Here is a 9,454-nt window from a genome sequence, read left to right as displayed (position 1 = left end):
GGTAATAAAGTTTTTCGCTCACTCACTACCGAAGACATTATTTACTTTCCTCCTATGCACTAGATGTATGCCGACAGAAAGCGAACTGAAAACAGTATTTCCTACGTTTGCTTTGCACACACCTCTAACGCTAAACTTTTCACACACCTCTAACACTGAAAACAACGTTCATCAAGCAGTGGATGTTGTTGTTGCTGCTGTGACCTCGGTGAATGGCACATACCCAAGAGGATTGGCCGCATAGGGATCCGGTGGGCGCTACAGTTGTTGTTATTGTTGTTGTAATCGGCCAGTTATGAAATGCAACACTTTTTTTCGCTCTTTATTTGACTGCTTTTCGTTTAAATCTCTTCTACTGATGCGAACGAGTTTCCCTTACATTCATACCTAGTAGCGTGTACCACCTGCTGTGAAAAGCTTAGATACGCAGAGGATATTTTCCTCATTCTGCGCCTTTGTTTAACGTCTTTTCCTCGCCCTCGTTATGTACAGCCCCATTCAGCATGCACACGCGTCACCCATTCCGCCAGAGAGAAAGACGGTTCCCCGCGTGCCCCTGTTCGAACGCGCCCTCCCCGGAGCGGCCAGCGTCGGCGGCCTGTCCCTCGGCGGCTCTCTCAGAAGTCGCCCGCAGCCGTCGAACGGGATCAGAGCGGTGCGCCCAACAGAGAGCGTGCGCCTCGGCGCGGCGCACCTAACGAGAAGCTGTTCCATCCTGACTGCCTCTGCCTCACTGCTTACCAGGAGAGCGAGCACCCGGTGCGTGAGGAAATGCGGCGTCGCCGGCTTCATGGATGCGCTCACCGAATAACGATAGCTGCGCTGCTCCCCAGGCGCCATCCAAAATGTGAAGGCCAGCCAGCAGGATGCACAAAGTTTGGAGCCTTTTCTGCTCGCCGCGATTGCTCAGGGGCTCAGGGTGCTCCCACCGAAAAAAAGTAGACGGGGTGACCGCCTGCATCTACGTGCCCGTCACCTTCATGTTTTTACTCGTGGACAGACTGCTGTCAACGATGATTCCACTCTAAACAAGAAACACGGGCCTCACTGCCTGCCAAAGAAGGAACACTGCGCACCACCTCAAGCCTTCGCAAGCAATGCCGCTGCTACTTGGCGGCAACAGTGGGCGCCAAGTCTGTGTGACTGGACGAACACGGCTGCTGCGAACTGCCTTCTACTGGAAAATGGATCGGCTCTGGTGCGAAAGTGTTCGGACACTCAACTCTACTGCACTCCGAACTTCCGTCCTGGAGGCGCTAACTTCTGCCTCAAGAACTCAAGTAAACGCAACAAAAAGAAACTAACGCCAGGGAATTCAGGCGACCAAATAATTTCGTCTCTTATATTTAGTGCCCAGAGAACTGCTGCGAGCTCGGCCACGCACCACACCAACAACAGGAAGGGACAACGTCGGCAAGAGTCACACAAATGGGGACATCAAGAAGGCGTTTCAGGCCAGCCAAAACGACGGAAGTTCTGCGTACACCCTGCGGAGGTATGCTCCCTAGGACCCAGCGTCACCGCGTCCACAGCCGAGACTCGAGTGCACCAGCTTATGGCGCAGGACAACCACCGCCTTCATCCAAGACCTTCCATACCGAATCATGGCTTTGTAACAGGAGTTCTGGGTGCCCGTACGGCATGGAGCACGACGTTGCCGGCCACTGAGGCTGACTGCGCTCTGCTTCCACGCGATGGATACGGCCCAGCTTCAGGGTGTACTTGTCCGGCGGTAGCCACTTGCGTCGGACTTGTTACGCCTATTTAAGACCATTTGTTGCTCGAGGGCGCCTGCACCACAGCCATCGCAGGTGGCCGGCGTCGCACCTTCAGGAACTCCTCGAGGCGTCTAAACTGGTGCGGAACATCCCAGTTGCAGAGAGAAGCAAATGGAGAACAGAGCATCCTCGTCAGCTACTTCATCATTGACGCTAAGGTCGAGATCACTTAGGAAAAGCCGCTGAGCACGAACTGCCGAGGCTGAAGATGCTGTCTTGATACGCACCAGTTTGCATCAAGTGGTGTTAAGGCGCATCCCGAGACGTGTGCGTAGGTTCCCAGATCCCTTCGACAAGCCTATTTTCCTCTGCGACACGAAAAGGAAAAACAAAGGCAACTAAGAAGAGAAGAAGGCCAGCGACGTCCTGATTTTCCCAAGAGCACGACTTTAAGGAAATACTTATATACGCAAGATTTGCTCATGTTGTTGCCTGCCTCAAACCAACAAGAAATGTCACTGTGCTAGTGAACCAAAAGAACTGTATGGATGTGGTCGCCTTAACATTTCTCTCGAGATAGACACTGCAATTTACACCCGTACAGTCAAGAACGCAGTCGCCGCCTGTGTCACGGTCGGTTCGCAGGAGTCGCAGTCGCAGAGTCAGAGCCTGAAGTTGAAAAAATGCTCTTCTCCGTTGGATGACGATGAGCTCGCACCAGGCTGCACGAACCCCGGCTTCCATGCACATAAGGTACACAAGGTCGTGCTACGAGACGCGAAGCTCACAGAATCGGCCACAGCGAAGCTCGGCGCTGAGATAACTGCTCATACAGAACTACATTCATTAGTGTGTGTGTGTGTGTGTGTGTGTGTGTGTGTGTGTGTGTGTGTGTGTGTGTGTGTGTGTGTGTGTGTGTGTGCGTGTGCGTGTGCGTGTGCGTGTGCGTGTGCGTGTGCGTGTGCGTGTGCGTGTGCGTGTGTGTGTGTGTGTGTGTGTGTGTGTGTGTGTGTGTGTGTGTGTGTGTGTGTGTGTGTGTGTGTGTGTGTGTGTGTGTGTGTGTGTGTGTGTGTGTGTGTGTGTGTGTGTGTGTGTGTGTGTGTGTGTGTGTGTGTGTGTGTGTGTTGGAACTCGATGGTAACCATCAAAACATGGCGTTCTCATGCAATCTGGCCGGTGGAAGTTAAACTCATTACTGGTCGCACGAGGTTGCTCGGGAAGCGCCACTTGGATTGCACAAATTCCACCAGCGGCAGCACCATCTCATCCCAAATTTTCTCGTTCCTTTTGCCGCGTCAGCAGGCATCGACTCGTGCGAAAGTGAGATGTGGGAGGGAGGGGGGGAGTGCGCAGAACGCTGAGCGATTCGCGCGTGCGACTTCGCCATTTTGCAGTAGAACAGCAGAAGACTGCCTCTAGGCAGTGGCGTGTGACTGGCTTGTTCTTAGCGGTGAGTGGCAAAGGCATGCGTGAGATCGCGGCTAGTTAAAGGCTGCAGGATAGTGGTCTACGGTGGAATTCTGACGACAACGTGCTGGGATGCTGCCAGTGCTGTCAGTGCCTTGGGCCAGTCACCGAGGTGTTCGTCGACGCTGCCTAATCGGGCGGCGTCCATTCCGGATGTGCACCAAGTGGCAGTGAAACCACTGAAGCAAGCGGCGAAACAAGAACGGAAAGCGCGCGGCTGCGGGAGTCCCGTTGCTTGTACAGCGTGGACGTGAATAGCGCCGCATTCTATTTTTCCGCGCCGTCGAAGTATTTCCGTTGTTGTAGCGCTAACACGTGTGCGCGTGAAAAGTGATTGTCAAAACAGCGGAGCACCCGTGGAAGCGCAGTGTTGTATGCTTAGCACGAGCGCTGCATTTTATGTTATCCCTTTGGAAGCTGTTGTGTTGAGGCTGAATGAAGTGGCGTTTTTCTGCTCTTTGAAGAGTGTGTAACTCGTCGGGAAGAGGGGGGGGGGGGGGGGGGGGGGCACGGCTCGCATACTGGAATACTAGAAGGCGTGGCCTGCAGTGGATAGCAACCAACTTTCAAGCTGACCTGGCTAAAAGAAGAGCGTCAAGTATTTGCAGCCTTGCACTGTATGCACGCCTATGCGTTGCGTACACTGTACCCACGGTCGCGTAAGTTTAAGAAGCCGGGTTATTGCCGTGAGCTTTCAATACGAAGAGTAAAAAGGCAAGAAGATAGCCTTGAAGCGTACTTGAGTTTCTGAGACCTCTCGCAAGATAGGCGAGATAGGTAATCTGGGAACAGCGCTGATAAGCTTGTAATCCCGCCGAGGCCAGGATGCGACCTCGCGACCTTTTACTTGGGTAATTTATTTGCTTAAGTAAGTATTTATTGTATTTGGGCAATTTATTTTCCAGTAATTAAAGTGCACTATCCTCAAATCACTGCTGTGGGTGACCAATCGTGGAGCACCCCTTTCTAGAACGTCCTTGTTTCTGGGGCTCTTTTAAGCCTAGCGTCACCCCGACTCTAATCGCAATTTTCTCGACAAATACCATGTCACAAAATACAATAAGCCAATGAATCTAGTCCTGTATGAGGAGTAATCTCCGCGCCGAGCTTCGCTGTGGCCGATTCCGTGAGCTTCGCGTCTCGCAGCACGACCCTGGTATACGTTGTGTCTCTTTACAGACGCATGCATGCGTGTACACGCAGTGCGGTACGCTCATCGCTTTCACTTCTTCGGTGTCGGCGAAAGCGACAAAAGTCTAGAAGCATTCTTTTGTTCTTTCGTACACCAATAACCATTACAGGACTTTCTTTGTGTAAACAGCGTCGCCGGCGTAGTATCTGGTAAGGGAAAACTGCCGCTTTCACCCACTGGAAAAAGGCTATGAACTGCTGACTTGTGATTTCTCCTTCAACTTTCTTAGACGTCTCAGGCTTGTTATTGGCGTAGATCGCAACCTTTACTTCTTGCGAGACCTTATGGACGTAACAAATCAGAATTACCTTCCTCTTCGCATAGGGCGCAGCAGGCAGTGCATCAACAATCGTTTACGAAAGCACTCGACATCGCTGAAGCGTGGCACTTGACCGCACGCTACAAGAATTGTGACCTCAATCGCAATCTGCTTTTCAATTACTGCATGACCATGAGACGATACAATGAACACGAGGCATGAGAGATATACCTGGCATTTTTACTTTTTAAGCAGGGCGAACATTGCGTCAAAAACCCCTCTTTAGCTTTTCACTGAAAAAAGGTGGGTATACCTATCAAGTGCATACCAACGATCCGTTTTCTTTCATTTAATTTTGTTATTTCCTTTTTTCTGTAGTTGTTTTCTGCCTCCTCGATGTTAACACGGTCTCTTATAAAAGAAGCTTACGTTAGAAGCCTTCAAAATATTGATATTAGTTGCGAGCGTGTGTGTGCAATTCCTCCGTGTCGTTTCTTCACGCTGTTCGTACTTCTTGACATTGTTTTGCGCACTTTGCACTGAGGTACTTCGCCTCTAGACCCGCGTCGTTTTCTGTTCTGTTTTCTTCTTTTACACCCACCAGTGTTACCTGCAAATCAGTTCAATGCACTTAACGCTGACAGCCCCCCCCCCCCCCCCCCCCCCCCTCGAGCCGGACACCTTGACAAAGCCCCTGTCAACTCCTATAGCCTGAATTGCTTCCACGGTGATGGCAGCGATCACTATATGCGCCGCTCAACTGCCGTCTCTTTATCTCGCGTGCACTTTATCTTGTTTGCTTCGTTTGATGTACTCATGATATACTCATGATTTACCCAACCGGGCGGATTCTCATCCCTACCCCACGCCCATGCCTAGCACCTATGGTGACAGATTAGAACATATTAGGCTGGAGCGCAGAAAATACCCACCCCCTCACACAAAACTCGACTCATCCGAAGCCATAGACTGAAGGAACATCCAAACCAGCACTTTACCTAACCTGTTCATCCTACACAAGATCAACCCCACTCAATATCAGAATACATGTCCTGGTGTGGAGCTTGCCCTATGCTCTACCACATGTCGTGGGAATGCACAGCGAAACCAAAACACTGAGCTGTGTCCAACACGACATATGAGCAATGGGAGGTGGCCCAGACCAGCGAGGCCCTGAATCAGCAACTGAAGTTGGTACAGCAACTCCGTCAGTCAGCGAAATCCAGTGGCGCCTTGGACTAGGGGTGCCACACAAGTTGCTCGAGCAACCTCCCCGAATTACAATAAAAGTTTTATCTCTCTTTCTCACACACTTATGATATACTGATGATATTGCCGACGCTGCAAACTTCATCTTCATCCTTTTTTTCAGCCCTCTGCATGACTGCCTTCCGATTTATTGCCCACTTTTTAGCGAAATATCTTTCTAGGCACATGCCTTTCAATGATACATGGAGGGAGAAAATGTTGCTAATGGGGAGTACTTTGTGCTGCCTTGTACTGGCAACTTTTACGAAATCGACGCAGAAATGCGACAGCGCCGCGAACTAATCCAAGAAGGATCAGTGCCACCATGGTGCGAGCGACAGAAGACCAGCCCAGGTTCTTCGCAGTAGCGACAGTCAACTCCGAAACAGAGGCCGAAGAAGCACTCATTGCGGCTCTCAGGGTCGGCATGCGTAGGTACAATAATTACCGACTCCAAGGTTTTGATCCAATATTACAACCAAGGCATCTGCACCCGCAGGACTAATAAAAACAGCGAAAAAGTAAGCCGAGTAGAAATCATTTGGGTCCCTGCGCACAAGGAAATGCGGCAAACGAGAAAACGAACCAATATGCCAGAGCTCTAGCATACCGTGATGGATCAGGGAGTGTCTCGGAGTCCCCCGTCTACGAAACTCACGCCTACAAGGAAATGACAAATCGCCTCCGTGAGGCGGGGAAAACATTACCCAGCACCGCACCCGCACTTTACCAGACTACAGGCCAGAAACCTACGTAGAGCCCAAACTGGGACAGTCAGGAATCCCATCCTTCGGCATTAAATCGATCCCAACTGCTCACACTGCGGTAACATAGCAACACCAAAACACATCCTATAGGACTGTAAAGAAAATCCACCTCCAAAATACCTACCGGATCCCGCACAGGAGGCCTAGCTTCGGCTCCTGTTGGAGCCGGACAAGGACACGCCAGCCAAGCTTGCGGACTGGTTGGGAGAGGTCCGCCTCCGTTACAGGGCCACTAAGCCCACCCTATTGATCTTTCAGATCAATAAAATATCTCCACGCCAAGCCAAGCGTACGGAACCGCACCATTGCTCCGTAGCCCGAGTGTTTCGCCGCAGTATTCAAACGTTGTTGCCACAGTTTTGCTGCAAATATATACCTAGGAGTTGAACATTTCGGTTCTTATTTTTTGAAAACTCGGCGGACTTTCTTCGGTATTTATTTAGGGCGCTAGTTTCGATTTTTTTCGGCGGTTATTATTCTCGACGAGTCAAATACTCACTTCTTTGCGGTGACTTCATGCAGCAGTTCTGAGTGGCCAAAAGTCATTTAAAGTATATCACGGTATTTTTGTCGTGCTGAACAATTTATTTACCAGTAATTAACGTGCAGATGGTAATACTTGGAGCTGTGTTTGCACAAAAAATTGCTACCCTCATGAAAAGTAACTCCAGATAAATGAGATAGCCGGCAGACAAAAACGGAAGCGGAAGTTTAGTTTCTAAGAAGTAGGTTAACACTTTATCGTCGGGTTGTCACGCTGCGCTGAGCGTAAGGGCGGGGCATCACGTGGTCTGCGTGTTGATGGCAGCGATGGAAATGCCGCTCAACCTTCGCGGTAGCCAAAACATTTTTTTCGTAATGCCCAATCGCGGTTTCGTGTCAGTGTCCTACATTCATTTGATTAAATTAATTAACCGACTAACCGCTCTGAGCAGATGATGATAGTTAAAAACAGTGCTTAGCTTAAGGACGGCGAGGAGATGATGCTTCCCGGTCTGCAGGAGCGTTTAAGGAACGTGCAGGAGCAATAACTCAAATCATACAACACCGCTACTTATCCTACAATACCATCGGAGGATCACACCCCTGGCTTCCCGAATTAGTTAATTTTCAACTTAACGTGAGTGCAACTCTCATTAAGCTGCCAGCTAGCTATGCTTTGCAATTCAAAAATGCTGACCTTCTTCGGTTAAAACCTAAGCTCGAAAAGCGATTTCGGCGCACTTTTCACGTTTTTTTTTCGGTTCAAACCGAAAAGTCCAACCCCTACATATACCTTAGGCGCGCTCCCAGATAAATGTTTTCTTGCTAACGAGATAGAAGAGCCGCTGGGTGTCACTGCGTGAGCTTTCTGGTGAAAGCATGGCAGAGAGAGCTCGGAAATAAAGTTTCCACGCTGCGGTGGAACGCTTTCAGGTCCACGACAGCGCAGTTATCATCAGGCACCTTGCCTTTAGTATTTCTGAAAACGTGACTTGCCCGGTATAAAAGGGCCCATGCAGATACTAGACACTGTTACTAAACATCACCCAGCACATATGAATAACCAGCACGACAGTTATTGTGCACAACAGTCTCGGTAACTGCAGGGTTCATTACGGCGTATGCTTTCATGGTGATATGGTGCTTTGTTATCCGCGGAGAGGGCGAAGGGTAATGTCATGATATCACTTAAATTCCATTTCAATCTGATTCTTTTACATCTTGATTGTCTCATTCCCCCGCTGTCGCTGGAACCAAGAGGCAGCCGACATAAATAGAACAAAAGAGAATCGGACGAATAGAATTGGATGAAAAGAAAACTTTCGTAGCGGCCTTAGATACATGGCGTGTCGTCCATCCGCCACTTACGAACAAACTGAAATCGCAACGCGCGATTTACAGCTCCTAGCATGCAGCACGCGAAAAACGACGACCTTATTTTTATGGCTTTCCAACGGTACACGCGATTTGAAATCAATATTCATATTTAAAATAGCACATCATTAATAGCATTTATGAGAACAGAAAGAAAAAAGTGTCATGGCTTTATGGTTAAAACTCAAGTAACAGTGACTGGAATATTTTTCTAGGAACATTTTTCCATCGATTTTAATTTCTCTCCAAAGCGCGCCTACAATCTACTACGCCGCTTTCACGCTGGCTGTTTCATAACGTCAAATATATATTCGTTGTTTCTAGTTTATTATTTTACACCCTCGGCAAATGAGACAATTTTATGCACACTATGTTGCTACTGTCGAAAAATAAGAACGAGCTTATACTGAATTTTCAAAACAAGCCGGAAGCAATCTTCCGCAACACCGCCATATGGGGCCAAGTGGGGCATCTCTTCTAGCTCGTGAAAATCCCCACTGTAATGGTTTAAAGCATAGCAAGATAGCACAGCAGAAACGAAGTTGACAGGACAGCGCTCTGTTCTCTAAATTTCGTTCCTTCCTGTGCCGTCTTTCTGCGCTCAATTCCATTCCAGTAATGCACCAACTAGCCAGCAAAAACGTCCCTCAAAATCACCAGTGCCCGCAGCAAATGTCTATCATTTTGCTCATAAATCGCGAGTGACAGCTGCCCAGCTGCAGCACAAAAACTTAACAAATCAGCGCACGGTCGCCGAAACAACAAAACATAAGCATCTTCCCGCGGGTCGAATTAAGTGCGAAACCAGCAAGAAAGGATGCGTGCACATTCAAGAGTACCAACGCCCCCATCGTTGCCTTCACTGCTTAGCCCTCTGAAAGGACATGTGCTTCTATCTGAGAAAGTTGTCGTTACTCCGGTGCATGATTTGTTTCCAATGCGGTAA

Source organism: Amblyomma americanum, chromosome 1, assembly GCF_052857255.1.
Source record: "Amblyomma americanum isolate KBUSLIRL-KWMA chromosome 1, ASM5285725v1, whole genome shotgun sequence".
Classification (NCBI taxonomy): domain Eukaryota; kingdom Metazoa; phylum Arthropoda; class Arachnida; order Ixodida; family Ixodidae; genus Amblyomma; species Amblyomma americanum.
Note: the sequence above shows the minus strand (reverse complement) of the source record.